Source organism: Mauremys mutica, chromosome 26, assembly GCF_020497125.1.
Source record: "Mauremys mutica isolate MM-2020 ecotype Southern chromosome 26, ASM2049712v1, whole genome shotgun sequence".
Lineage (NCBI taxonomy): Eukaryota > Metazoa > Chordata > Testudines > Geoemydidae > Mauremys > Mauremys mutica.
The window spans coordinates 14,759,960-14,786,579 of NC_059097.1; the positions used below are offsets into that span (position 1 = coordinate 14,759,960).

At 52.4% G+C, this 26,620-nt stretch overlaps 1 pseudogene; it reads left to right on the forward strand.

Moving 5' to 3' along the window:
• LOC123356693 overlaps positions 1 to 26,620 on the forward strand; it is a 200,773-nt pseudogene that overhangs the window by 24,596 nt on the left and 149,557 nt on the right.

The following is a 26,620-nucleotide window of genomic DNA, read 5'->3' on the forward strand; positions in this document are numbered from 1 at the left end:
TTGGCAAATTGTTTACGTTGTTTAACTATTGACTAATACTATTTTTAATCAATATATAACAACTGTATATGTGTTGTTCCTTGCTGAAAGCAGGTACGGCGCAGGGGAAGCTGGTAGTTTATAAATCATCATAGCTTTAAAGTCGCTGTGCCTGTCTTCAGTATAAGTTACCATCAAGTTTATCATAAAAGTCCATCAAAGTTTATAAGTTGTTAGCGAAGGTTATAGGTAGGTTGAGGTCAGTACCGTATAGTGAATCAATGTCTTAGTATTGCATAGAGAATTGTATTTGTTGGGGGTGGTTACAGTGCGTGTGAAGTTGCTGGGCAATCGGTAACAGTAGCATTGCACGTGCTTGTGACTATTTTCAGTATTTACCTTTGATATGTGCACTTATCGGAACAGGCAGTTAATGCACAATATTACGTGGACTTGTGCTTGTCTCCAGTCTAACTTGCCATTTGTATTAATCCTCACTCAGTGCTGGTCTTTACTTCTGTTTTTCTTATTCTGTCTGTGTTGTCATTAGAAACCTTTCTGGAGGAATAATTAGTTGTTTGGTTTCTCTTTTGCGGACACTACTCAACCTCATTCCATCTGTGTTGGGTGGTGGGAAGTAGCGATCACCCAGAGCCCCCCTAGGGCTCTGACGTCTGCCTCTCCACGTAAACAAACCCTGAGCATCACGGTTATACTGTTCCCCCATTTCAAAGCCATTGTTAGTCATCAGGTTCCCCTTCGGGAACAAATTGTTTCAGTCCCAGTTGCTCTGCTGTTGCTTCAGGTTGTGCTGCAGAGCAGATATTTTTACTACCATTTTCCTCACTTAAAATGTATTGAACTATAAGGGACCTGCTTAATCTGAGGCTAATATTTCTACCTTCTGTCCCTCTCCGCTAGCCCTCTGGCCTGACCCTTCACACGATACAGGCAGAAGAGAGAGAGCATGGCAAAACAGCTCTCCCTTTTATCATGGCCTTTCTTTCCTCTTGGCTCCCCGCCCCCCTTCAGAGTCAGGTGAGCATTACCTCATCGCCGTCCCAAACTGCCCCAAGGAAAGGGGTGACTCCCCCCAGGGTCTAATGCAGGGATCTCAAACTCAGATCACCACCAGGGCCACATGAGGACTCGTACATTGGCCTGAGGGCTGCATCACTGACACCTTTACATATAAAGATACAAAATCCTCTCCGCCATGGCCCTGCCTCCACTCCATCCCTTCCAGGAGGCCCTGCCCCACCCCGTTCCTGCCCCCATTCCAACCCCTTCCCCAAATCCCCGCCCCTGCCCCACCGCCTCCCGAGTACACGGCTCCCCACTCCTCCCCCTCCCTCCTGGAAAGCGCTAGGCGCCACCAAACAGCTGTTTACCTCCAGGTGCTTCCCGCCACCAGGCAGAGGAGCGGGGATGCGGCGCGCTGGGGGGGGAGCTTGGCGGCAGCAGGAAATGACTCTGGGGGGCAGGGAGCTTGTTGGGCTGCCAGAAATAACTCAGCGGGCCGCATGTTTGAGACCCCTGGTCTAGCAGACTATTCTGTTGCTGCCTAAGCGAGTGTCCGTTGTTCCCTGTGAGGCTGGGCGGGGTTTGTCCCATCCATGCCCTGATGAGGTGTGAACTGCCTCTCTGTTCTTGGAGAGTTTTTGCCTGGGCTTGCTTTAAGCCACGAGGATACATTTTCAGCCTCATAACTCTATATATGAAATTGTAACCTACAACCTTCCTATAACATTACAGTAACGATTACTGTAACAACCCCACGCAGTGCATCCCGAGCCTTCCGATCACCCCCAACATGACAAACTGTGCATTGGATACCACAGTCATTTTATACAGATGGGGTGTAGGGTGTCCCCCCGAGGTACAGAGCGTCACACATCCCCAAAACCATTCCTCTAACCCCCATCCCAACCCTCCTGTGAAAACAGGAGAGCCAGAGAGGTGCTGTCTCTAATTCACCTGAGGAATAAATGCCCTGTTCTCCGAGGAAGCAGACAACAAATGGCCCTGTTAATTGTGCTGTCCTCCACACAGAAATCTCACAGGCGCCGGACACTTATCATCTTGGTTTTGTGTGCAGAACCAGACATGGAGCACATCAAGGCTTTCAGGATTCATGGCAGGGGATACTTACGATGGGAGGCTCCAGGTGCAGAAATGTCTGTGGTTAAGCAGAATGTAATTCAAGAAGGTAACACTGCCAGCACTTTTATTAGTAGGAGGTTACGGGATTCTTGTGCCCTTTGACCCAAATGCATATCGTAACTGATGGTTTTAAAGTCTATTGCCATTGCCATGCTCATTGGAAATGATTTTTCAGTGCAGCTCAGACTGTTAGGGTGTATACGCGCAGCAAGAAGAAATACGATGCTGGGACCCCATATGGAAACAGTAAAGCCCCATGAACTGCTGAACGAATGGGAGAGTCTCTCTTTAACTGCTCGGCAGGATGGGGAAGCAGCATTCTTCCAGGGGTGGGGGAGGTGGAGACCAGTTCCTGGACTGCAGCTGAAGGCACCATCACCTCAGGAAGGGAGGGGGATAAAGTGCCTGTCAGTGAGAGAACCGGCCAGGCTGTTAGCTGTGATCCCTTTGCAGCAGAACGGGCGTCACAGACTGCTGAAGAGAGCACAGAGGGGGGCGCCCAGAGAAGGAAACGGGAAGGAATAGTGGAAGTACATGAATGTCTCCTTACTGGTCACGTGGGAAAGGATGCCTGGGCAGAGTGGCTGATTCAGCATCTCTGCACCCAGGCACTCGGCCTGTGACTCGGGTTCAGAGAGGACGGACTGTGAAACTGACCTCCCAAAGGGGAGCAGGCACACAGCTGACTTCTCGGGGATAGAGAAAGGGGTGATGGAGGGTACCCCAATCCAGCTCCCAGTTTTTCAGGACACCGGTCCTGATATGCTCGTGGAAATTAACTGTCTCTTTAAGACAGGATGCAAATTCTACTGAAGAAATACTTGTCTGTAAGAACGCAAATGACCCAATTGGCAGAGGCTGTTTGAAATGGAAGTAATTAAAGTCTATACTGATCTGTATTCTCATCCACATGATTTCTCTCCCATATTCCATCACTGCAATCTTTGGAGAATGGTTTTATTTCACAATTCCTTACTAATAAGGGGTAAAAGACCTCAACTAAGCTTTTAAGGATTTGCTACTGTTTCCTATATTACTAATTAAAAGAGAAATATAATCAGAAAGATATTGGAAAGATGAAAGTTATCACATAATTAGTCTCTCGTTTGTTAACAAATAATGAACTTCATGTTTAATTTCATTGTCACTGGTAACAATAACATAATCAAAGATTACACAATCTTATAATAATGTTACTTTCCTTCAATTCCATTTAAAACCCATTTCCACCAAGTGAACCCTTCTGTAAGCTTGTGGTTTACACCCATATAGGTGCCTTCCATTTCTGGAAGTTAATCTCTGGTTTTTCTGCCATAAGTGTTGGTCAAAGGGGTCTCACTCTATGTGGGAAGGTTTGCAACATGAGAAAAACCAATTCTATTCTATTTTCACACTATTAATCTTTCCAAGTAGCTGGAGATGTGATGCAAAGACATAAAACACAAGACCAAAACTAAGAGACTAAGCATAAAATCAGGACTCCACATTCATATATCCTGCAGTCTGAACGTGGAGCTTGGCAGACTCATTCCCTAATGGGTTATCATCACTTACACAAAAGGAAAGTCCTTATTGTCCAACAGTGCAGCCAGATTGCGATCCGTGAGGAAGGAACGTCCTGAGAAAAAGAGCTGATGCCTTCACTTTGCCTTGTGAAACTTTGGATTCAAATGGTAAAGGACAGTTATTCTCAATCTAACCAGGGTATCTTTGGGACACTAATCAATGGCTCTGAACTAGGGAGTTGTGTTCTAAACACAGTGTTACATGGACCGTAGCTCGCCACAGCTTTCATCTCACTGGGTGTCTGCTGTTTCTACCTGTGTTCTTGCCAAATCCTTGGTCTTGATGGGGGCAAATTGACATTTCTCTGGAGAAGAATCCTTTACCAAACCATCCAAAATCTCAAAAGTGCTGGTGAGGAATGGCTTCTCCAAATATGCCCAGTTTATTTTTTTAGTCTGCTGGAACAGGTCTAAATTAGAAGCTAAATATACGTCTGGATGAGAATCACTATACGGTACAAGACGTGGGGGTTTTATTCAAAAAGCGTAAACTTTTTGCAGCTGTCCCATATTAAACACTCATTTCATTTTATACACATTGGAAGCATCGCAAAGGGTGAGTTCAAAAACAACAAAACACTTCTATTTCCCCCACACCTGCTTTGCCAGAGACAGCACTTCTCTCTGTTAGGATTAGCTAGGAGATAGCTTCAGGAGTAACCACCTCTAAGGCCTGGGTAACAACTAGAGTTGCCAACCCTGCCATAGTGGCCAGGGGTCTCCCAGAATTGGCCTTAATCTCCCGGTGGCTATTAAAAGCCATCCAGGAGATTTTAGTAGGCTGCTAAAAGTCCAGTGGGCAGTGCAGCAGAGCTAAGGCGGGCTCCCTGTCTGCCCTGGCTCTACGCGATTCCCGGAAGCGACTGGGAAGTCCCTCTGCCTCTAAGGTGCAGGGGTGGCCGGGGGGTCTCTGCGCACTGCTCCCACCCAGAGCACCCACTCTGCAGCTCCCATTGGCCAGGAACTGTGGCCAATGGGAGCTGCGGGGGCGGTGCCTGCAGGCAGGGGCAGCACGCAGAGCTGCCTGTCACCGTGCCTCAGTCACAACCGAGGATACCAAATTCAGGACATACTGCTCAGGAACAGGGCAGACACACCACAAAACTGGTGGCTATTCTCCCATAAGAAAGATCATTTCAGTGGATACGCACTGCGAGGTGACTTTTGTCAGGGAAAATACCTGGTTTTGGTGACAAAATACATCCACCCTCAAGAGAGATTTATGTCTTTTTTTCCTCTACGTTTTTGTCGACAAACTGCACGTGTAGACACCACTTTTCATTTCATCGCTTTAATTGACCTTCAGAAGGTGTCCCACGATGTCCATCCTGACCGCTCTGGTCAGCAGTTTGAACTCCACTGCCCTGCAGCCAGGTAAACAACCATCTGCTCCTCCCTCTTAGAAGCCCCAGGAATTTTTGAACTTCCTTTGCCTGTTTGCTCAGGGTGGAGAAGTCGCATCACATCTTCCCAGGTGACTATGGTGGGTTATCGCAGCAAACGCTCTCCCGCTTGGACCACTGCGGAGCTGCTGGTTCTGCTCAGTATATGGGGAGCGGAGGCTGCGCTTCAGACGTGGGAATTGGGATACCTAGGGGCAGATTGCTCGAGGCTTGTGCGAAAAGGGCTGTGATCGGGACACGCTGCAGTGCAGAGCGAAGGTAAAGGAGCAGAGGCAGGCGTACCATAAAATGAGGGAGGCAAACCGTTGCTCAGGTGCTGCACCTAAGACCTGCCTGTTCTATAAGGAGCTGGATGCTATCTTCAGTGGCGAACCCACCTCCATCGCGAAGAGGCCCGTGGATACTTCAGAGGGCACAGAGGTGGCGGAAAGGGGACCTAACCTGGAGGACGAAGTTTTGGATGAAGAGGGGGAGTTAGATGAGGGTGTGCAGCTCCTGGTGGAGTCGCCCGGTGGGGCAGACAGCCAGGAACTGTTCTCCACTCCAGAGGTGTCTAGCCAGTCTCAGCGTTTGCTCCCCAGGGAGCAAGAAGCAGAAGAGGAGACGCCTGGTAAGTGGCTGTGGCCTGTGTAGTGCAGAGGTGGGTTCTGGTTACAGAAATGTGGGAAGCTGGCTGTGTGTCCGTGACCTGGACATTTTCCTGTGTAGCTAATCGGTACGGTGGAACAGGGTGTTGGTGCATGCCGAGATCTCACAGGAATCCTCCAGAGAGAGCTCCAGGAGAGTTTCCTGGAGGTAATGGGCAATCCTCTGCCGAAGGGGTCCATGGCAGAGCAGCTTTGTTCCTTCCCCCATTGTAGGAAACTTTCCTGTCTCATATGCACTTTTCATAGATTCTAGGACTGGCAGGGACCTCAAGAGGTCATCGAGTCCAGTCCCCTGCCCTCATGGCAGGACCAAATACTGTCTAGACCAGGGGTCTCAAACTCAAATGACCCCGAGGGCCGCATGAGGACTAGTGCATTGGCCCGAGGGCCGCATCACTGACACGCCCCCTTGCTGCCCCTGGCCCCACCCCTGCCCTGTCTCTTCTCCACCTCCTCCCCTAAGCGCGCGGCTCCCCGCTCCTCCCCCCTCCCTCCTGGAAAGTGCTAAGCGCCACCAACAGCTGTTTGGTGGCTTGGCGGCGGGAGCCTCCGCTTTTCTCTTGGGGGCCCCTGCGGAGCCCGGGGCCCGGGGCAAATTGCCCCCTTTTCCCCCCCCTCTGGGCGGCCCTGCCCCGCCACGGGTCTTTGGGGCACTTAGGCGGCGGGTCTCGGAATGGAAGGGGCCCCCCGCCGCCGAAGACCGGGCTGCGCTTCGGCGGCGGCGGGTCCCTCTTTTCCCCACCCCGGCCGGTCCCGCTTCCCACCCTGGCCCCGGCGGATCTCGCTTCCCTCCCCCACCCCCCGGCACGACCCCGCCCCCGCCGGGGCCCGCTACCCTACCCCCGGCCCGGCCCGGCCCCGGCGGGTCCCGCTTCCGGCCCCCCCGCCCCGCCCGGCCCCGGCGGGTCCCGCTTCCCTCCCCCACCCCCCGGCCCGGCGGGTCTCGCTTCCCTCCCCCACCCCACGGCCCGACCCCGGCCCCGGCGGGTCCCGCTTCCCTTCGCCCGGCCCCGGCGGGTCCCGCTTCCGGACCCCCCCCCCCCCGGCCTGGCCCGGCGGGTCTTGCTTCCCTTCCCCCCCCCACGGCCCGGCCCCGGCCCCGGCAGGTCCCGCTTCCCTCCCCCGGGCCCGGCCCCGGCGGGTCCCGCTTCCCGCCCCCCCCCCCGGCCTGGCCCGGCGGGTCCCGCTTCCCTTCTCCCCCCCCCACGGCCCGGTCCCGGCCCCGGCGGGTCCCGCTTCCCACCCCGGCCCGGCCCCGGCGGCTCCCGCTTCCCCCCCCCTTACCCGAGCGCGTCTCCGGCGAGGCCTGAGCTTCGTCCTGCTCAGAGCCGCGTGGTGAGGGGGCGGGGCTGTGAGCTCCACGCCGTGCGCAGCGCTCAGCCCAGAGCTCCCAGCCCCGCCCCCTCCCCACGCGGCTCGGATCGGGGCGGGGCTCAGGTGCTCGGACGGAGACTCGGCGCTCTATGCGCCGAGGCTCCAGGAGAGGGGCGGAGGCGGGAGCCTCCGCTTTTCTCTTGGGGGCCCCTGCGGAGCCCGGGGCCCGGGGCAAATTGCCCCCTTTGCCCCCCCCTCTGGGCGGCCCTGGGGAGCTCCGCGGACCGCAGGGAAGAGCTCCGCGGGCCGCATGTTTGAGACCCCTGGTCTAGACCATCCCTGATAGACATTTATGTAACCTACTCTAAAATATCTCCAGAGATGGAGATTCCACAACCTCCCTAGGGAATTTATTCCAGTGTTTAATCACCCTGACAGTTGGGAACTTTTTTCTAATGTCCAACCTAAACCTCCCTTTGCTGCAGTTTAAGCCCATTGCTTCTTGCTCTATCCTTAGAGGCTAAGATGAACAAGTTTTCTCCCTCCTCCTCATGACGCCCTCTTAGATACCTGAAAAATTCAATCGTGTCCCCTCTCAGTCTTCTCTTTCCAAACTAAACAAACCCAGTTCTTGCAGCCTTCGTTCATAGGTCATGTTCTCTAGGCCTTTAATCATTCTTGTTGCTCTTCTCTGGACCCTCTCCAATTTCTCCACATCTTTCTTGAAATGTGGTGCCCAGAACTGGACACAATACTCCAGCTGAGGCCTGACCAGCGCAGAGTAGAGCAGAAGACTGAATTCTCATGCCTTGCTCACAACACACCTGTTAATGCATCCCAGAATCACGTTTGCTGTTTTTGCAACAGCATCACACTGTTGACTCATACTTAGCTTGTGGTCCACTATAACCCCGAGATCCCTTTCTGCCGTACTCCTTCCTAGACAGTCTCTTCCCATTCTGCATGTGTGAAACTGATTGTTCCTTCCTAAGTGGAGCACTTTGCATTTGTCTTTATTAAACTTCATCCTGTTTACCTCAGACCATTTCTCCAATTTGTCCAGATCGTTTTGAATTTTGACCCTGTCCTCCAAACCAGTCGCAATCCCTCCCAGTTTGGTATCATCTGCAGACTTAATAAGCGTCCTTTCTATGCCAATACTGAAGTCGTTGATGAAGATATTGAACAGAGCCGGTCCCAAAACAGACCCCTGCGGAACCCCACTTGTTCTACCTTTCCAGCAGGATTGGGAATCATTAATAACGACTCTCTGAGTATGGTTATCCAGCCAGTTATGCACCCACCTTATAGTAGCCCCACCTAAGTTGTATTTGCCTAGTTTATCGATAAGAATATCATGTGAGACCGTATCAAATGCCTTACTAAAGTCTAGATCTACCACATCCACCGCTTCTCCCTTATCCACAAGACTCGATATCCTATCAAAGAAAGCTATCGGATTTGTTTGACATGATTTGTTCTTTGAGTCCCTTCAGTATTAATAGGTCAATACCATCTAGTCCTGGTGACTTATTAATGTTTAAATTAACAATTTGTTCCAAAACCACCTCTATCAGCACCTCACTCTGGGAGTTTTCCTGAGATTTACCAGCTACAAAGAATGGCTCAGGTGTAGGAAAATCCCTCACTTCCTCTGCAGTGAATATTGATGCAAATGATTCATTCAGCTACCCTGTGTCACAGAGCCCCTGGGCGATGCTCTGGAACTGCTCCCCACAAAGCCAGGCAGGACTCTGGGGAGCCTCCTCTCCCTTGGAGCAGCCTGTCTGCAGGGCAAGAAGCTCCCATGGCTTCACCTCCTGGGTCTCTCCTTGGAGCATTCAGCATCCTCTGCCCCTCCGTGCGCTTCCCCCAGTGAGTCTGCCCAGGCGGGGTCCTGGGGGGGCATAGGGTCCTGCACCCCCACTTCGCAGTCAGACGTGACTCTCAGCCAGCCAGTAAAGCAGAGGTTTATTAAGATGACAGGAACACAGTCCAAAACAGGTCTTGCCAGTATAGACAACAGGACTCCCTTTAGTTAGGTCCATCTGGGGCCCCAGGGAGGCCACAGCCCCATTGAGAGGGCCGAGCACTCCCCTCCATTTTCCAGCCAGCTTCCAAAAAACTGCCAAACCCCCTCCTGCCCCTCCTCTCTGGGCTGTGTCTCTTTCCCGGGCCAGGAGGTCACCTGATCTCTTTGTTCTGCCCCACCTCCAGCATCCCCCCTTGATTTGCCGAGTTTATGCTCCTTTCTATTTTCCTAAGTAGCGTTTGACTTCCAATTTTTTAAGGATCCTTTTTTTGCCTTTAGCTGCCTTAGCCGTGGTGGTATTTTTTAATCCTCTTACTGGGTTTGCCCCCTTTTGGGATACACATTCATTTTGAGCCTCTATGATGAAGGGTTTTTTTTAACGTTTCCATGCAGCTTGCAGCTATTTCACTTTTCTTCTTGCATCCGAAGAAGTGGGTATTCACCCACGAAAGCTCATGCTGCAAAACGTCTGTTAGTCTATAAGGTGCCACAGGATTCTTTGTTGCTTTTACAGATCCAGACTAACACGGCTACCCCTCTGATACTATTTCACTTTTGTGAGTGTTTCTTTTAATGCCCATGTAACCCGCTCTCTCAGTTTGGTGTAGTCCCTCTTTCTGAAGTTAAATGCTACCAAAGTGGGCTTCTTTGGTATCTCCCCCCTCACGAGGACGTTACATTTAATTACATTATGGTCTCTATTACCGAGTGGTTCAGCCGCATTCCCCTCTTGCACCCGATCCCGTGTGCCATTTCGGACTAAATCGAGACTTGCCTCTCCCCTTATAGGTTCCAGGACTAGCTTATCCAGCCATTAATGGTTCCTAAAAACCACGGTTCTCTCTGGATCCCGTCCTGAGGGCACATGTACCCAGTAAATACGGGGATAGCGGAAATCCCCAATTATCATCCCTGCCGCGGCCCTTGGGCCTTTTAAATCCCGGCCCCGGCCCGAGCCCACAGCACCGGCTGGGGCCAGGATTTAAAGGGCTCCTCCAGGTTCAATAGCCACGGCGGCAGGGGGGGCTGGAGGAGCCCTTTAATTTCCGCCCACAGCTTTGGCAGCCGGGCTGGGGCCGGCGTTTAAAAGGCCCGGAGCTCCACGGTGGGTGGAGCCTCGGGCCCTTTAGTTCGCCCTGGGTGATTTAGAGGCCCCGGGACTCCCAGCCACAGCTGCTGCCCCAGGGCCTTTAAATCTTGAGGCCTCGCCTCTTTGGGCTGAGGCCACCCTGGGACTCGGGCTGTAGGGGTGAGTCCTGTGAGTTACTGCCCGGGACAGAAACATTCAAAACCAGGGCAGCCACTGCGGGGGCCTTCACTGAAGGACCTGGGATGAGGGACAGAAATACCCACTGCCAGGGGTCACGTGTTACCGAGAGATGATGGATGTCTCCTGCTCCATGGCTCTAGCTCCAGTCTGGGGCGGGACGCGAGGGAGGGGGTGGGTTGGATCTGGGGTGGGGGGCTAGGGTGGGGGCAGGACACAGGGACATGAGAGTTCGCCTGAGAAGTGGGAAGGCACTGGCGGGGGGAGGGGCCAGAGACGGTCTCTACGGGGGGGAGGGGATGAGAGATAGGGGAGGGGCCGGGGGGGTCCAATCGAGGGGACGGGATGAGAGATGGGGGGAGGGGCCGGGGGGGGTCTCTGCGGGGGGAGGGGATGAGAGCTGGGGGAGGGGTCGGAGGGGGTCTGTGCGAGGGGAGGGGATGAGAGGCAGGGGCGGGGCCGGGGGGGGTCTCTGCAGGGGGAGGGGATGAGAGATGGGGGGAGGGGCCGGGGGGGGTCTCTGCGGGGGGAGGGGATGAGATATGGGGGAGGGGTCGGAGGGGGTCTGTGCGAGGGGAGGGGATGAGATATGGGGGAGGGGTCGGAGGGGGTCTGTGCGAGGGGAGGGGATGAGGGGCAGGGGAGGGTCGCGGGGGGGTCTGTGCGGGGGGAGGAGATGAGGGGCAGGGGAGGGTCGCGGGGGGGTCTGTGCGGGGGGAGGGGATGAGGGGCGGGGGGCAGGGGCCAGGGGGGTCTGTGCGGGGGGAGGGGATGAGGGGCGGGGGGCAGGGGCCAGGGTGGTCTGTGCGGGGGGAGGGGATAAGAGGCGGAGGGAGGGGGCCGGGGGGGGGTCTGTGAGGGGGGAGGGGATGAGAGGCGGGGGGAGGGGGCCAGGGGGGTCTGTGCGGGGGGAGGGGCCGAGGGGGGGGAATCTGTGCGGGGGGGGAAATGACAGGCGGGGATGAGAAGCGGGGGGGAGGGTCCGGTTGACCCCGGGACCCGCCCGTACCAGGCCCGGAGAAGGCGGAAGCGGCCCCGGGGCAGGCTGGGAGATGTAGTTCCGGACCCTACCGGGAGCGGAAGTGACGTCGGGCGGGGAGGCGGGGCCGGGCTGCGGACGCGCGCGAGGCCGTTGGAGCCTCTCACGGGGCCGGGGCCGGAGACGGTTGGTGCCGTTGGAGCTCTGAGCATGCGCAGATCGCGGCGCGGGGGGAGAGGGGGAGAGCTGCCGCCTCCAGGTACCGGAGCGGGGCCGGGCTGGGGGGGGGAAGTGTCGGTGCAGCCCGGACATGGCGGGGGGGGCAGGTGACCCCCCCGAGGGGCGGGGAGAGAAAGGGGGGGGCTGAGATCCCCTCGGATTTACCGCGGCCCCCCCCGTGGGGACCCCCCTCCCCCCCCGCCCTGCCCCCTTTCTCCCTAGAGAGCCACGAGCAGCGCCCAGGGTGACCCCCCCTCCCCCCACCCCTGAGAAGTTCCCTGTCCCCCCCCCCGATTGTGCCCCATTTTCTCTCCCCTTCGCCAGTGGCCAGTTCAGGTCTCAGGTTTGGGGGGTTTCCCCCATTCCCACCTGCCGGGATTTGTCCTTGTGCGGGTGGGAAATGGTTCCCCCCAGTGACTCCTGAGCTGGGCAGAGGCTGGGGGGGCCTGAGACAGGGACACCTCTGGCCTAGGCTGGGGGGGCCCCTCTCTGCTGGCAACGGGGCCTGGGACGGGCCAGGGAGGGGAGGGAGGAGCAAGTGCCCCCCCCATGGAGACGGCCCAGCCCCCGGTTTCCCCTCCCAGCTACTCCCCCTCCCCCAACCCAGCAGCCCCCCCTGCCTCCCTCATCACCTGCTAGTCACATTCCCAGACCCCACTGCCAGCCCCTCCCCCACCCTGCCCAACCCAGCATCCCCCCGCCCCACCGCTTGCTAATCACTTTCCCAGACCCCGCAGCCAGTGACCTTCTGGCTCCAGCCCCCTCCTGCCCCCTGTGAAACCCACATCACCCAGGGCTCCCCCCCCCCCGGCCGTGTGAGTGTGGGGGAAGGGGAAACCATCCCATTCTGCTGTCGATTGAATATTCCTGTATAACCCCCCCAGTTTCCCCCCTTTTCCCTTGAACTGTTGAACGATGACATAAGATCTCCCCCGATGTTGGCGCTTCTCCCTTATATTGGCAAATATTTAGTGTGTGCCCCACTTCCCCCTCAGGTCTGAAATACTGATCTCAAATGCTTGGAAATCTTCCCGCTTTTCTCCCCAGGTGTGTGACTGAGGTCAGGGCCCTTATCGTACTGAGCGTGGCTCAGGCCTTGCCTGAGATCAGGTCCGCCCGTGTGCCGGGCGCTGCACAAACCCTGACTGAGTTTGGGGGCACTCGTTGTGCCAGGCCCTGCATCAACACCAGGTGAAATCAGGCTCCCATTGTGCCAGGCCCCGCAGAGACCCCAAGCGAGATCAGACCCCACTGTTGTGCCAGGGAAAACTGAGACCTGGACCGAGATCACGGCCCCCCTTGTGCCAGGCAGCACACGGCTGCGGCCCAGATTGCTGGCTCCATTGTGCTGGGCACTTCAGAGACCCCGACTGAGATCTGTGTCCCCATCGGGCCTGGCCCCGCACTGACCCCAACCCAGATCACACCCCAATACTCTACTGGGCGCTGCACAGACCCCGACAGAGATCCTGCCCCCACATTTTGCCAGATGTTGCAGGGACCTCAAACAAAATCCGGGATCCTGTAATGCTGGGAGTTGCAGAGCCCCTGACTGAGGTCAGGCTCCTGTTGGTCAGTGTCAGTGCAGAGCCCTGCACAAGATCAGGTTCCCATTGTGACAGGTGCTGAACAGACACTAAGGGTATCTCTACCCTGCCACTAAAACCCCCCAGCTGGCCCAGGCCAGGTGACTCAGGCTCACGGGCTCAGGCCAAGGGGCTGTTGAATTGCAGTGTAGGTGTCTGGGCTCGGGCTGGTGCCAGGCTGTAGGACCCTGCGAGGTGGGAGGGGGCAAAATTGGGAAATGAACCCAGATTGTTTGTTTGAATTCTTGCTTCTCCCCTTAACCCCAGGCCCAGCGTGTGTGTGTACAGCGTTGTGTTGGCCTGTGTTTGCCTTGCATTGGCTTCCAAGGGAGGCTGTGGAATTTCCTTCACTGGAGGTTTTTAAGACCAGGTTAGAGATGCACCAGTCTGGGAATGTCTAGGGATACTTGGTCCTGCCTCAGCACAGGGGGCTGGAGTAGACGCCCTCTCAAGATCCCTTCCAGGCCTACACTGAAATAATTCTCTTTTGTGCTGTGTTGTGTTTGACGCTGAGCTGTTTCGCATGGTGCCGTTTGGAACTGTGATTGCACCATGTTGTGTAGCAGTTTTATGGTGCATTGTTTTGCCTCAGCATGTTTGGTGCCTGTGCTGTGTTGGTTTGAGTTGAGCTATTTTCCATTGTGTGCTTTTGTCCTAGGGTGTGTTAGTTAGAATTGTGTTGCTTTCTTTTCCTTTGTATTGTCATTTTATGCTGTGGAGTGTGGGTTTTTTGGTTTTTTTTTTCCCTCTGAATTGCCTGACATTGTGTTGTGGTGGGTTTTATTCTGTATGTTGTGTTTTCATACGTATCTATTGTAGGGCAGCCTAGACATGTAGGGCCTCAAGCTGTCATCAAGTCCAGCTCTCCCTGCCGAGGCAGGACCCAGTATATGTGGATTATCTCTGTCAGAGGTTTGTCCTGCCTGCCAGCCCCCTTGTCAGACTGTTCCCGAGCTGACCTGCCTTAGCTCTGGGGACACCCACACGGATCTGAGTGGTGAGCAGCTCTGGAGAGAGGAGACCCCAGTGAGTGGCAGCTGGGTAAAGAGACTGAAGTGGGCAGGAGAAACCTTGACGTGCCCGAGGTCTCCCAGGCTGTCCGTGACCGAGCTAGACCTAGAGCCCAGTTCTAGGGCTGTTTTGGGCACTGAAGGTCTCTGCCACCCTGGTGTTTCAGGCACTGGTGCAAACCCTTAGTACAGACAGAATTTACGCTAGTGCGCTCTGATTGGCACTGGTGCACCGTGTCCCAGTTTGAAGGCTTGCGGTGGTCGGGGGGACAGTGACCTCACGGTACCAAAGCAGGACGTCAGCAGAGCAGACGCACACACCGTAGCTCTGCCTGGAACACGCAGCATTCACTGCCAGACGGGCTGGGCGATTTTTCAGGGGCCCAGCTTGATGTGCCTGGCTGGGGTGGATTCAGTTCACGGGGGTCTGGGGCGCTGATCGTTCGGGATGTTCCTTTTTGCATAGTCAGTTCTTTCCCTTTATTGTTTTTCCCCCCACCTGTGCCCGATGTCGCTCTCTTCTTAACTTGCTTCGGTTATTTCAGTTCCAGTTTTTAAATGGGATCTAATCATTGCAAAGCTGAATGAAAGACCAAACAAACAGAACCGTTTGAATGTTGGCACAGAGCTGGTAGAACTGTACCTAGTGAAGCTCTGCTGTAATGACCTGTAAAATGCATCTGACGCAGTGGGGATTCACCCCCGAAAGCTCATGCTCCAAAACGTCTGTTAGTCTGTAAGGTGCCACAGGACTCTCTGGTGCTTTTACAGCTCCAGACTGACACGGCTCCCCCGCTGGTACTTGTACTGACCTGGTCCCCGTAGCATGTTCTGGTGGGGCGGATAAAGCAATGTCAAAGAGCCAGAAGCGCGTTTTAGGGCGAAAGGGCTCGTCCGGTGTTTGCTCTCTAGGGAGCATGTCACCGGCCAGGCCTTGCAGTCTGTCAGGAGTCGTGCGCTGGGTTGTATTTAGTCATCTCAAAGTCAAAGGCTAAGACGGCTGGTTCACAATGTCCAATGAAATCTTGCAACCAGTTATACTAACAGACTCTGATGCTGATAAAACAACCTGGTGTTACTGTTCAGTCCCTTCAAACTATGTAATTAAAATGATGAGATAAGCACATGAGAGATGAACCGATGGCTAATTTCCATTTCTTAATGCCTGATATTTTTACACCGGCTCACACCATCTGTAGGATTTTTTTAAATTGATGCACAGCAACCAGTCAAGTGAATTAATGAATGCCTGTCAATCACGGATTGCTTTCTGGTGCAAAAGCATCTGATTAAGCACCTAATTAAAACTGTACCATTTCAAATGGAAATGTATCAACACAGCTTAGCTCCAGTGTGTTTAAATGGGAATGAAAAGTTCCTAAATACATGGCAGGATGGTAAATGGGGAAAATAAACGGAAGTTCCTCTACGCAGTGCTGAGGACTTCTGCTCCCAGCCCTTCACGGGCTCTGGCCTCTTGGCTCCCAGTCCCCCATTAGCTGTGTCCCCCTCCCCCAGCCTCAGCCCTGCTTTTACTGCAGATCTTCACTCCCCTCAGCTAGGCGAGGGGGTTGGCTCTGCAGCCACTAAAGCATCTGCTGACTCTGGTCTTGCTGATACTGTCTCACATATTGGGGTATTTAGCTTTCAGGGAAGGATTTATCAGAGTTACTGACGCTGGGAGGTGGGAGAGGAGAGGCTGAGAGGGAGTTTGCTGCTCACACTCTGTAGGGCCAAGTTCAACCCTGGTAGCCTCCATGTTACCTCATCCTCCACCCTCCCCCGTGTGACTCTGCTCATGTGTCAGAGTGTCACCTTCTGATCATAATGCCACTGGCCTCAGCAGAGCTCCCCGACAGGAGCTACGTCACGATGGGGATATGGCAAAGACCAAGCGACACTTTGCCAAGGGATCTGTGTCACTGTCTAACCCCCGTAGGCCAGGGAGAGGGCGACTTTCTGCCAATGGCCTTCAGGACGGGTGCTGAGTTCACTGCGGTGCCCCTCGTCCCCTCTCCATTTCCCTTCTCGCTGTGCTGTCTGGGACGCTGCCCCGCTTCCTGCTCCCCAGGCCACCCCGTGTCTACTCCATGTGTCAGGCTGCTGGCAGCCCCCAGGGAGAGGCCATCCAGCCCCTCAAACTGGTGCCCAATTGCTGGGCCTCAGGCCTTCTGGGGTGCAGCTCTGAGAGTCCCATTGGCCCCTGCCCCAGGGGTGCTACGGGGCACGTCCGTCTAGTGTGTCAGGGCTCAACCCCCTGGCTGAGGCCTCGGGGCACTTTCTTCCTCTCTCGGGGCACCAGGGGAAACAGCAAAAGAGCCAACTGTCGGCAAACAAGGGTAAATAAAGGAATGAAAGAAAGAAATGGCGGGGGGGGGGGGAGTAAATGTGGACAGCTCCCATCAGGATATGGGCCCCTCTTACTTCTGGGAGCATCTCAGTCCCCTTCAGAGTTTACTGGGTCTCAAGTGCAAGTTTCAGCCTCCTCCCCCTTTGAAACTTTGCCCCCCAGAGTCCAAGCAGCAGACAGATCATCAGTTCCTTCTGTATGGGGGTTTTTACCCCCTTCCTGCCATGTGCTCTGAGCTGCTGGGAACTCAGCTAATGGGAAGTCAAGAGCACAACAACAGTCATTTGTCTTATTTAACATCCCATAATAGTCTATCTGGTGTTGATGAACCTTTCCTGCCAGGCAGGGTGTAATGCGTTCGGTTGCCAGTCAGCACTTCACCTAGGTAAAGTCTGTGTCCTGTCTGGTGATTTACAGAGCCACAGAGGCTCACAATGCAACTAGTCAGATATTAACCCAGGCAGCAACTCACAAGCATTCAGTAAAGTCTAAACACTAAACACGTTGTTATAATTCTAATCCCTGTTTTAACAAGACTAACCCAGGGGAGCCAGACTGATTCCAGCCGTGCGTTTGTCCCTGATCAGTTAAGACTTGGGAGCTTTTGCAAGAGCTAACACCTCATCTGCCAGTGTCACAGGCAGGCTGGGCAGGGATGGTGTCTCTGGCCTCTGTTTGCCAGAAGCTGGGAATGGGCGACAGGGGATGGATCACTTGATGGTTCCCTGGTCTGTTCGTTCCCTCTGAAGCACCTGGCACTGGCCGCTGAGCTAGATGGACCATTGCTCTGACGCAGTGGGACGTTCTTATGTTCACAGTCTGTATCAGGAGTATCTACTCATTGGGACTCGCTGGGGAGCCACAGAAAGAAACAAGATGTGCTGCGGCAAGAAGGCCCCGTCTCAGCGCCCCCGGGGTCACACTTCCCAAAAGCTAAAACTAGGCCCAGCCCAGGACAGGGGCACTGCCAGGAGAGACTGGATAAAGGCTGGAGCATCCAACAACTTTGTAAACCTGAGAGAGCTGCCTTGGGGACAGTGACAGGGAGACTCCCCAGAGTGACTCCTTTGATTCTGCTTTTCTCTGGTCTTTGGTTCATGGAATCACAGAACTGGAAGGGACCTCGAGAGGTAGCTAGTCCGGTCCCCTGCACTCAAGGCAGGACTCAGTATTATCTGGACCATCCCTGAGAGGTGTTTGTCCAGCCTGGTCTTAAAGATCCCCAAGGATGGAGATTCTACAATCTCCCCAGGCAATTTATTCCAGTGCTTAGCCACCCTGACAGGAAGTTTTTCCCTAATGACTGACATAAACTGCACTCGCTGCAATTTAAGCCCATTGCTTTTTGTCCTGTCCTCCGAGGTTAAGAAGAACAATTTTTCTCCCTCCTCCTTGTAACAACCTTTTATGTACTTGAAAACAGTGATCGTGTTCCCTCTCAGCCCTGGTCTATACTGGGTGGGGATCGATCTAAGATACGCAACTTCAGCTACGACAATAGCGTAGCTGAAGTTGATGTACTGAGATCGACTTATCGCGGCGTCTTCCCGGCGGTGAGTCGACTGCTGCCGCTCCCCCATTGACTCCGCCTGTGCCTCTCGCGGCGATGGAGTACAGGAGTCGACAGGAGAGTGCTCGGGGATCTATTTATCGTCTCTAGACTAGACACGATAAATCGACCCCCGATAGCTCAATCTCACAACATCGATCCCCACCGTAGTGTAGACCTGCCCTTAGTCTTCTCTTCTCCAGACTAAACAAACACAATTTTTTCAATCTTCCCTCAGAGGTCTTGTTTTCTAGACCATTCATCATTTTTGTTGCTCTTCTCTGGACTTTCTCCAATTTGTCCACATCTTTCCTGAAATGTTCTGGACACACTGCTCCAGTTGAGACCTAATCAGTGCGCAGTAAAGCGGAAGAATTACTCCTCATGTCTTGCTTACAACACTCCTGCTGATACAGCCCAGAATGATGTTCGCTTGTTTTGCAGCAGTGTAGCTCTGTTGACTCATATTTAGTTTGTGATCCACTGTGACCCCCCAATCCCTTTCCGCAGTTCTCCTTCCTAGGCAGCCATTTCCCATTTTGTACGTGTGGAATTGATTGTTCCTTCCTAAGTGACGTACTTGGGATTTGTCCTTATTGAATTTCATCCTATTTACTTCAGACCATTTCTCCAGTTTGTCCAGAGCATTTTCAATTTTAATCCTATCCTCCAAAGCACTTGCAACCCCTCCCAGCTTGGTATCGTCCGCAATCTGGATAAGTGTAACAGAGAGACTCTGCTACTGGGAGGGTTTCACCCTGTCTCAGAGGGTTACACCCTGGTGGGAGGGGGCTAGGCCTGTACTGGAATAAGGTCACTCTGTGCTTCACATTGTGGCAGAACCTGGAATGTCCATTAGCAGGGAAACATCCTGGGGGAATCAGCTTGTGGAATGGACAAAAACCCACCTGAATTTTCTCACCTTGCCCTTCTCGCCCTGGCAGGTTACAGAATAACGTCCACGTTTCGCTCCAGATCATCCCCTCCTCCCAGGGGGAAGGAAATGGCTGCAATGGAGCTGGCTCAGGTAAGGGATTATCAGGGAGCTGGTGGTGGGTTCTGCTTGGAGGGAGAGGAGCAGTAAATGCATAGGAGGGTGGGAGCTGTTCGAGGTGGTGGGAGGCAGGAACTATCTAGGGTGGGGAAAGGGAGGGGACAGGATGTGACAAACCTGCTGAGACTTGTGTAATCTGGGGCCTACTTTTAAAGAATAGGAATGGAACTTCGTGGAAGAGGAAATAACCCCTCAGCCAGGGCTGGGAAAACTTCCCAGGCTTCCAGTGCTGGAGCCGGAATCTACGGACACTTCATTAGTTACCACCACCCCCAAACTTTGTGGCAACTGCAAACTTTATCAGTGATGATTTTATATCCTCTTCCAGGTCATTGATAAGAATGTTAAATAGCACAGAGCCCAGAACCAATCCTTGTGGGAAGCCCTTAGAAAGAAATCCACTCGACCATGGTTCCCCATTTACAATCCCAGTTTTTAACCTATTTAATATATGCCCTGTGTATTTTGTATCTTGCTAGTTTTCTAGTCAAAATTATTCTGCTGAACCAAGTCATATGCCTTATCGAAGTCTAGGTATATTACATCAATACTATTCGTTGCAACCAAACTTTTGATCTCACCCAGTAAGGATATCCAGTTAGTTTGACAGAATCTATTGTGTCTAAACCTTTGTTAATGAGCACTAATTATATTACCCTCCTTAAATTCTTTATTAATGAAATCCAGTATCGGCTGCTGCACTCTTGTAATTAGCTGGGTCACCTCTTTTACACGTATTAAATATTGGCACAGCATTAGCTTTATTCCAGTCTTATGGAATTTCCCCAGCGTTCCAAGTCCTAATTAAAATTATAATTAACAGTCCACCACGCTCCTCCACCGGGTCTTTGAAAACTCTTCTTATCTGGACCCGCTGATTTAAACACGTATAACTTTAATAGCTGCTGTTTAACGTCCTCATGAGCTAATGTTGGAATGGAAAGTGTGTCTTCGTCAACACCTTATGATATGAGTTACTTCATCTGTTTTTCTCCAAATCCAGGAGAGAAATATTTATTGAACACTTTTACCTCTTCTGCATTATTTTTGATAATTCTGCTATTTCCATCTAGTAATTTACCACTACCATTGTTAGGATTAATTTTGTACTTAATATACTTTTAAAAACTTGCTTCTTATTTTCACTGATTGATCATTGATTTCTGATGGCTTTAGGGTGACCAGATGTCCCGATAAAATCGGGACTGTCCTGATATTTAACCCTTTGTCCCGCGTCCCGATTGATGTATGATCGGGACACCAATTGTCCCAATAATCAGATAAGGAGGCGGCGAGTTCCCCACTCCTTGCCTCTTTCTCCCTCCCCCAGCAGGCCGCGTCCCCGCTCCTACCCCTCCCTCCCAGTACTTCCCGCTGCCTAACAGCTGTTTGGCGTGGGTTGGACTTTCCGGGAGGGAGGGGGAGGAGCAGGGATGCAGCACGCTCGGGGGAGGAGGCGGAGAGGAGGCAGGGCAGGGGTGGGCACTCGGGGGGAGGGGGTGGACTGAGGGGGGGTGAGAGTCGTGCTGGGGCAGATGAGCACCCACCCGGCAGCCGGGAAGTGGGCACCATCGGTGAGTGGCGGGGGGGTGAAAAGGAGAGTGGCGGGCGGGGGGGTGATGAGGAGAGGGGTGGGTGGGGACTGAGGAGGGACGCAGCAAGCCAGCAGCAGGCTGGGGGGATGAGGAAAGGCACATTGGGGTGGGAGGAGGACTGAACGGGGGAGTGGAGCCTGGGGCAGAGTGGGGGGGAGCCTGGGAGGAGTGGGGGTTGGACTATTGGCGGGGTTGATGGCACCCCAATGTGTCGCGATATTGCAGGCTTGTGATCTGGTCACTCTAGATAGCTTCCCTTACCAATTTTCTACAATTCTGACCTTCTAACTTCTAGTCTTTACTATTGACTTCCCCTTTCTTCCATATATTTTATTTGGAGAGTGTTGGGATTCCTACCAGGGAGCCACCAGCAGGGTCCAGAGACAGGCCCATCTCCTATATCAAGCTCTGGCTAGTGGGTTTGTGATAAATGTGACGACCCTGCCTCCATCTGTCAGCTGGGAGACACACAGGTTCTCTCTTTCTACCCTCTGATGCCTCCTGGCTGCTCTAGGCAAGGTGGGGTGGGACTCTGTTAACATGGGCCTCCGGGAGCCTCCATTTACCTGGTGCTGCTGTTCCGTGAATAGTGGGGTTGTGAGTGGGGCAGCAGGTCCTGAGTGTTGGACTCTTGCTTTTTCAGGGGTCGGTGACCTTCGAGGAGGTGGCTGTGTATTTCACCAGGGGAGAGGGGGCTCTGCTGGACCCCGCTCAGAGAGCCCTCTACAGGGATGTCATGCAGGAGAACTACGAGAATGTGACCTCGCTGGGTAAGGAGTCCTGTCCCCTGGGTTATTAGAAGCTGTGGGGTCTCTGAAGAACCTGAGCAGTAATAACTTTATACCTTTATTCATCATCCAAGTTTTGACAAGTTTCCTTGTCCCCCCTTTTTTTGCCTCATCTCCCACCCACTAGTATAATTTTTGGACATGTGCCTTTTTGGTGCCATCAGTCATTTAAAAACTGCATCGAATGTATCCTTACTGGCTACATTAATAACTACATTAATCACTGTAGCTTTCATGCCTTTTCCTCAGTGTAAGAGGAAATATGCCGCCTGTAGAATTCTAAATTGAGTGAATAGGTGTGTGACTCATGCCTGGCTTGTGTGACAGTCAGATGAGCTCCTCTTTTGATAGGAGAGCGAATAATGTCACCATTCAGGACCCCACGGGTGAAGGGAGAACAGAGCCGTGGGAGCGGAGGAGAAGGGGGGAGTAGGTAATTCTGGGGTGCCAGGACATGGGGAGGGCGTGTGCAGGGTTAGAGCTAAGCAGCAGCAGGGAGGGAGGAGGATGTGAGAGACGAGGAGGGAACACAAGAAGCTCCCAAGGTGCCGGGAGGTGGTGCCGGCTGAGAGTAATGGGAAGAAGGGGAGGGGAGTGTGGGGGAAGGGCACCCAGGAAGTGGGCTGGGTGGGTCAGTGGGAGGGAGGAGAGGTTTGGGGATTTAGAGCTGGGGGGGATCCCAGACCTTTAACCCCGAATCCCTACCCAAGCCTTGTTGCTTTAGAGCCTCCACTCCAGTTTTATTTCTGTTCAGTTTCACTTCATTATACATTCCCCCCCTCCAAATATTATTATTTTAATGCTTGACCTCCCTCTCCCACTCATTACCCCCCTCCCCGTATAACCTCCCCATCTCTGTGCACAGCGACCCCGGCCACCGACCCTGAGTCCTTGCTGCATCCTCCCGCCCAGAGCAGGGCCCCTTCCCAGGCACAAATGGGCACTTTGTTGATGGTGTCACAGGCTGGGTGTAGCCTGGACAGTGTTTACACGGATAAGATGACGTGTTGGGGTACAACTCGCCCTTGTACATGGCTACTCACCGTTAATGGAGGAGATGAAATTGGGTGAAACACACAGAAACTTGATTTAATACAGACAGTTCTAATTGAAATCATAGGCAAGGATCAATACACGTAACGATTAGAGTCAGAGAAGTATAGTAAAGAGGGGCTTGCAGTGTGCGGACTTACAAGCTATGGACACCAATGGAAACAAAGATCGAGGCGCAAGGGAGCCCATCAGAAGGGAGGCCCTGCTTCAGTTTACACTGTCTCGGGGACCTGACAAAATGAAAAACTGGTCACTAGGAGAGGTATTTTCTCCGCTTCCTTATGGAAATAGGATGGCGATATACCACATCTGCTCCTTTGCTCTGATTACAGTAATGTCAATAGCTGCCCCAAACCATACCTGGCCTTTGGGAAATCCCTAATTGAGCATCAAGCCTCAATACTCATGATTTGCATCACTGATTTATTAATAATTCTAATATATGAATGCATCCAACTGCTGAGATACTGCATAGCAACCTAATTGCTAGAGCCTGCCCCAGACTTCCTTTTTTCAGAATCCTGTGGCGTATTCCACCCGCTTGTGGTTCCTCGTTAATCTCTCAAAATGAGGGTGCGAAATATCTGACCTGGGATTGTCTCTTTAGGCCTATTCAGGTAAATCCCACACCTCCCACAAAGGCTCCACCTAATACAACACCACTGGCCATCACATACAGCCCCTCTCCAGTGCATTATCAACGATCTACAAGCTATGCTGGAAAACGATCCCTCACTCTCACAGAGCTTGGGAGGCAGACCAGGTCCTCGCTTACAGACAACCCCCGAACCTGAAGCAAATACTCACCAGCAACTACACACCACACCACAGAAACACCAACCCAGGAACCAATCTCTGTAGCAAACCTCGTTGCCTACTCTGTCCCCAGATCTACTCTAGCGACACCATCAGAGGACCCACCCACATCAGCCACACCATCAAGGGCTCATTCACCTGCACGTCTACTAATGTGATATGTGCCATCATGTGCCAGGAGTGCCCCTCTGCCATGTGCATTGGCCAAACCGGACAGTCTCTAGGTAAAAGAATAAATGGACACAAATTGGACATCAGGAATGGTAACATACAAAAGCCAGTAGGTGAACACTTCAATCTCCCTGGTCATTCTCTAACAGATTTCAAAGTCACTATTCTTGAACAAAAAAACTTCAGAAACAGCCTTTGAAGAGAAACAGCAGAACTAAAATTCATTTTCAAATTTAACACCATTAATCTGGGCTTGAATAGGGACTGGGAGTGGCTGGCTCCTTACAGAAGCAGCTTCGCCTCTCTTGGAATTGACACCTCCTCATCTATTATTGGGAGTGGGCTACATCCACCCTGATTGAATTGGCCCTATCAACATTGGTTCTCCACTTGTGAGGTAACTCCCTCCTCCTCATGTGTCAGTATATAATGCCTGCATCTGTAACTTTCACTCCATGCACCTGAAGAAGTGAGGTTGTTTTACCCACGAAAGCTTATACCCAAATAAATCTGTTAGTCTTTAAGGTGCCACCAGACTCCTTGTTGTTTTTGTGGATACAGACTAACACGGCTACCCCCTGATACTTGACAATTCTAACATATCCTAACATAAGTCTCTAACCAATTATATCCCACTACGTAATGTACTTGTTGTACTCAAAGTACTATACAGGATCTTTTCAGGGGGATTAAGGCAAAACGCCACATTTATTAGTAATACAGGTATCAGTTACTACTCTATGATATGCATATGAGATATCTCACAGTCATGCATTCACACACACACACACACACACAAACACACTCCGTCTTGCTGTTGTTACCAACTAGTTGCTCCCCTTAACTGCACTGGCCAGGTGAGTTAGATGCGGGAGGGGTGGAGCCGGGCTTCTGCCGATCCGGATCGATGCTCCGATGGTGACAAGACGAGACCCGGGGTCCTTCTGCAAGACACCTCACATTTATAGCAGCTTCCCTCTTATGCAAATCTAGACCAGATTCAAAATCTGGGTCTGTGTCCATTGGTCTTTGTGCTGCTTTTCTCTGGGTGTTGTCCCAGTGCTGCTCACAGAGGGTGTTTTCTAAAGCAGGTGCTGGCTTCTAATCCCTGAGGCCGTCAATATGTCTGCGCTTCTTTGTGGGGCCCACGTGACAAGTTGTATTGTCTTTGGCTCTGGCTCCCATTCCCTCGCCAACTGTGTCGCTGTCTGGAGGTGGGTGTCTTCCAAGCCTCACTCATTCACACCTCATTCAGTCAATAGGGCAATTGGGTACAGAGTGGGGGGGGAAGATCTTATTCTACTTCTAGCCAAAAGGCACATGTTTCTTTTACTTTAACTATACTATCCTTAGGGGCTATAACATTTGATACAAAGTTTCCTACCAATTTTCTATATAGGGATCTAATACAAAGTTGTATGAAAATAGAGAGGCCCAATGCCAAGTCATATGAAATACAAAATAACATCATGCAAGATGCAACGTCATAAAGATACTTAATACAGAAAGGTACTTGATACAGAAAGATACTTGATACAAAATAACACAATGCAACGTCATAAAGATTTATAGAGATAGTTAATACAGAGATTTCTCTACACCTGGATGCCACCAGACTCCTTGTTGTTTTTGTGGATACAGACTGACACGGCTACCCCCGATACTTGACAATTCTAACATATCCTAACATAATTCTCTAACTAATTATATCCCACTACGTAATTTACTCACACCTAGCAACATGAATTTTACAGCAGATAGAAACAATTAGAGAACCAGACTGATTAACAAGGTAAAAGTGGTGACCATGAAGATAAAACAATACAGAAAGCAGGGTTTCACAACCACAACCATTGATAACGGATTTATTGCCAGAGAGGATCATTTATAATAATAATACTAACTCTTCTGCCACTTTGAGCCAAGGAAACTGGCCTTGGTATTTTACTGCTTAAAAATGAGCAGGGATTACAACCATGGAATATTCTTTGTGACAAGTATCCCACAAATTCCACTGACCTCCCTTGTTTTCTTTGCCTGGAGTAGGGTTTCCAATTTCCAAACCTGATGTGATCTCGCAGCTGGAACGAGGGGAAGAGCCGTGGGTCCCGGACTTCCAGGGCTCTGAGAAAGAAGTGCTCCCGAGAGCTGCCTTCACAGGTGAGAAATTGGTTAAACCAACTCAACAACTGTGTGGGAATGCAGGAAACATTTGGGATGCCCTACAAAGACCCTGTGGGCTCTCCAAGCTTAGGATTGTTCCCTGCAGATGTGGAATCATTATGGCAGATGTCACTCATGGCTTCCCTCCTACCCTGACTGACAATTTGCAGCAGATCCCTCCCCGATCTCGCTTTCCCTTGAGTGTTCTGGTGAGATGCGGACCAAAACTGATCCCTTCCTCTCTCCTCTGGGGAAGGGTTTGGGAAAAATCAGCACGTGATAGGTTTGATCTCTCCCACACATATTGTGGTTTGTTCATCCCTTTTTCCATTCCTCTCTCTCTGAGATTTCCTTTCTTTCCGGCACAGGGAGTGACCTGTGTCTGGATTCTCTCTGTCTCCCATCAGGTGATGGGATGGTGAGTGAGAATGAGAAGGAGAAACCCCAGCAGGAAGACGCTGAGCAAGTAGAACCACATGGAACGTTATCAGGAAGATCCAAAGGGAATGTTTCCGGGCGTTGTGCACGCCGAGAAAAAGCCAAAGCCTGTGAGACGCAGCAGATGCCAGATGAAAACTTCAGTAGCCACTCAGACCTTATAACCCGCGACAGAATCCACTTCGAAGGGAGACGCTACACATGCCATGAGTGTGGGAAGAGCGTTAGTCAGCGTTCAGACCTTATCGAACATCAAAGACTCCACACAGGAGAGATGCCCTACACATGTGCTGAGTGTGGGAAAAGCTTCAGTTGCAGCTCACACCTTATCATGCATCAGAGAACCCACATAGGAGAGAAGCCCTACATGTGCTCTGAGTGCGGGAAACGCTTCGGTCAGCACTCAACCCTTATCGAACATAAGAGAATCCACACAGGGGAGACGCCCTACACGTGCGCTGAGTGCGGGAAAAGCTTTA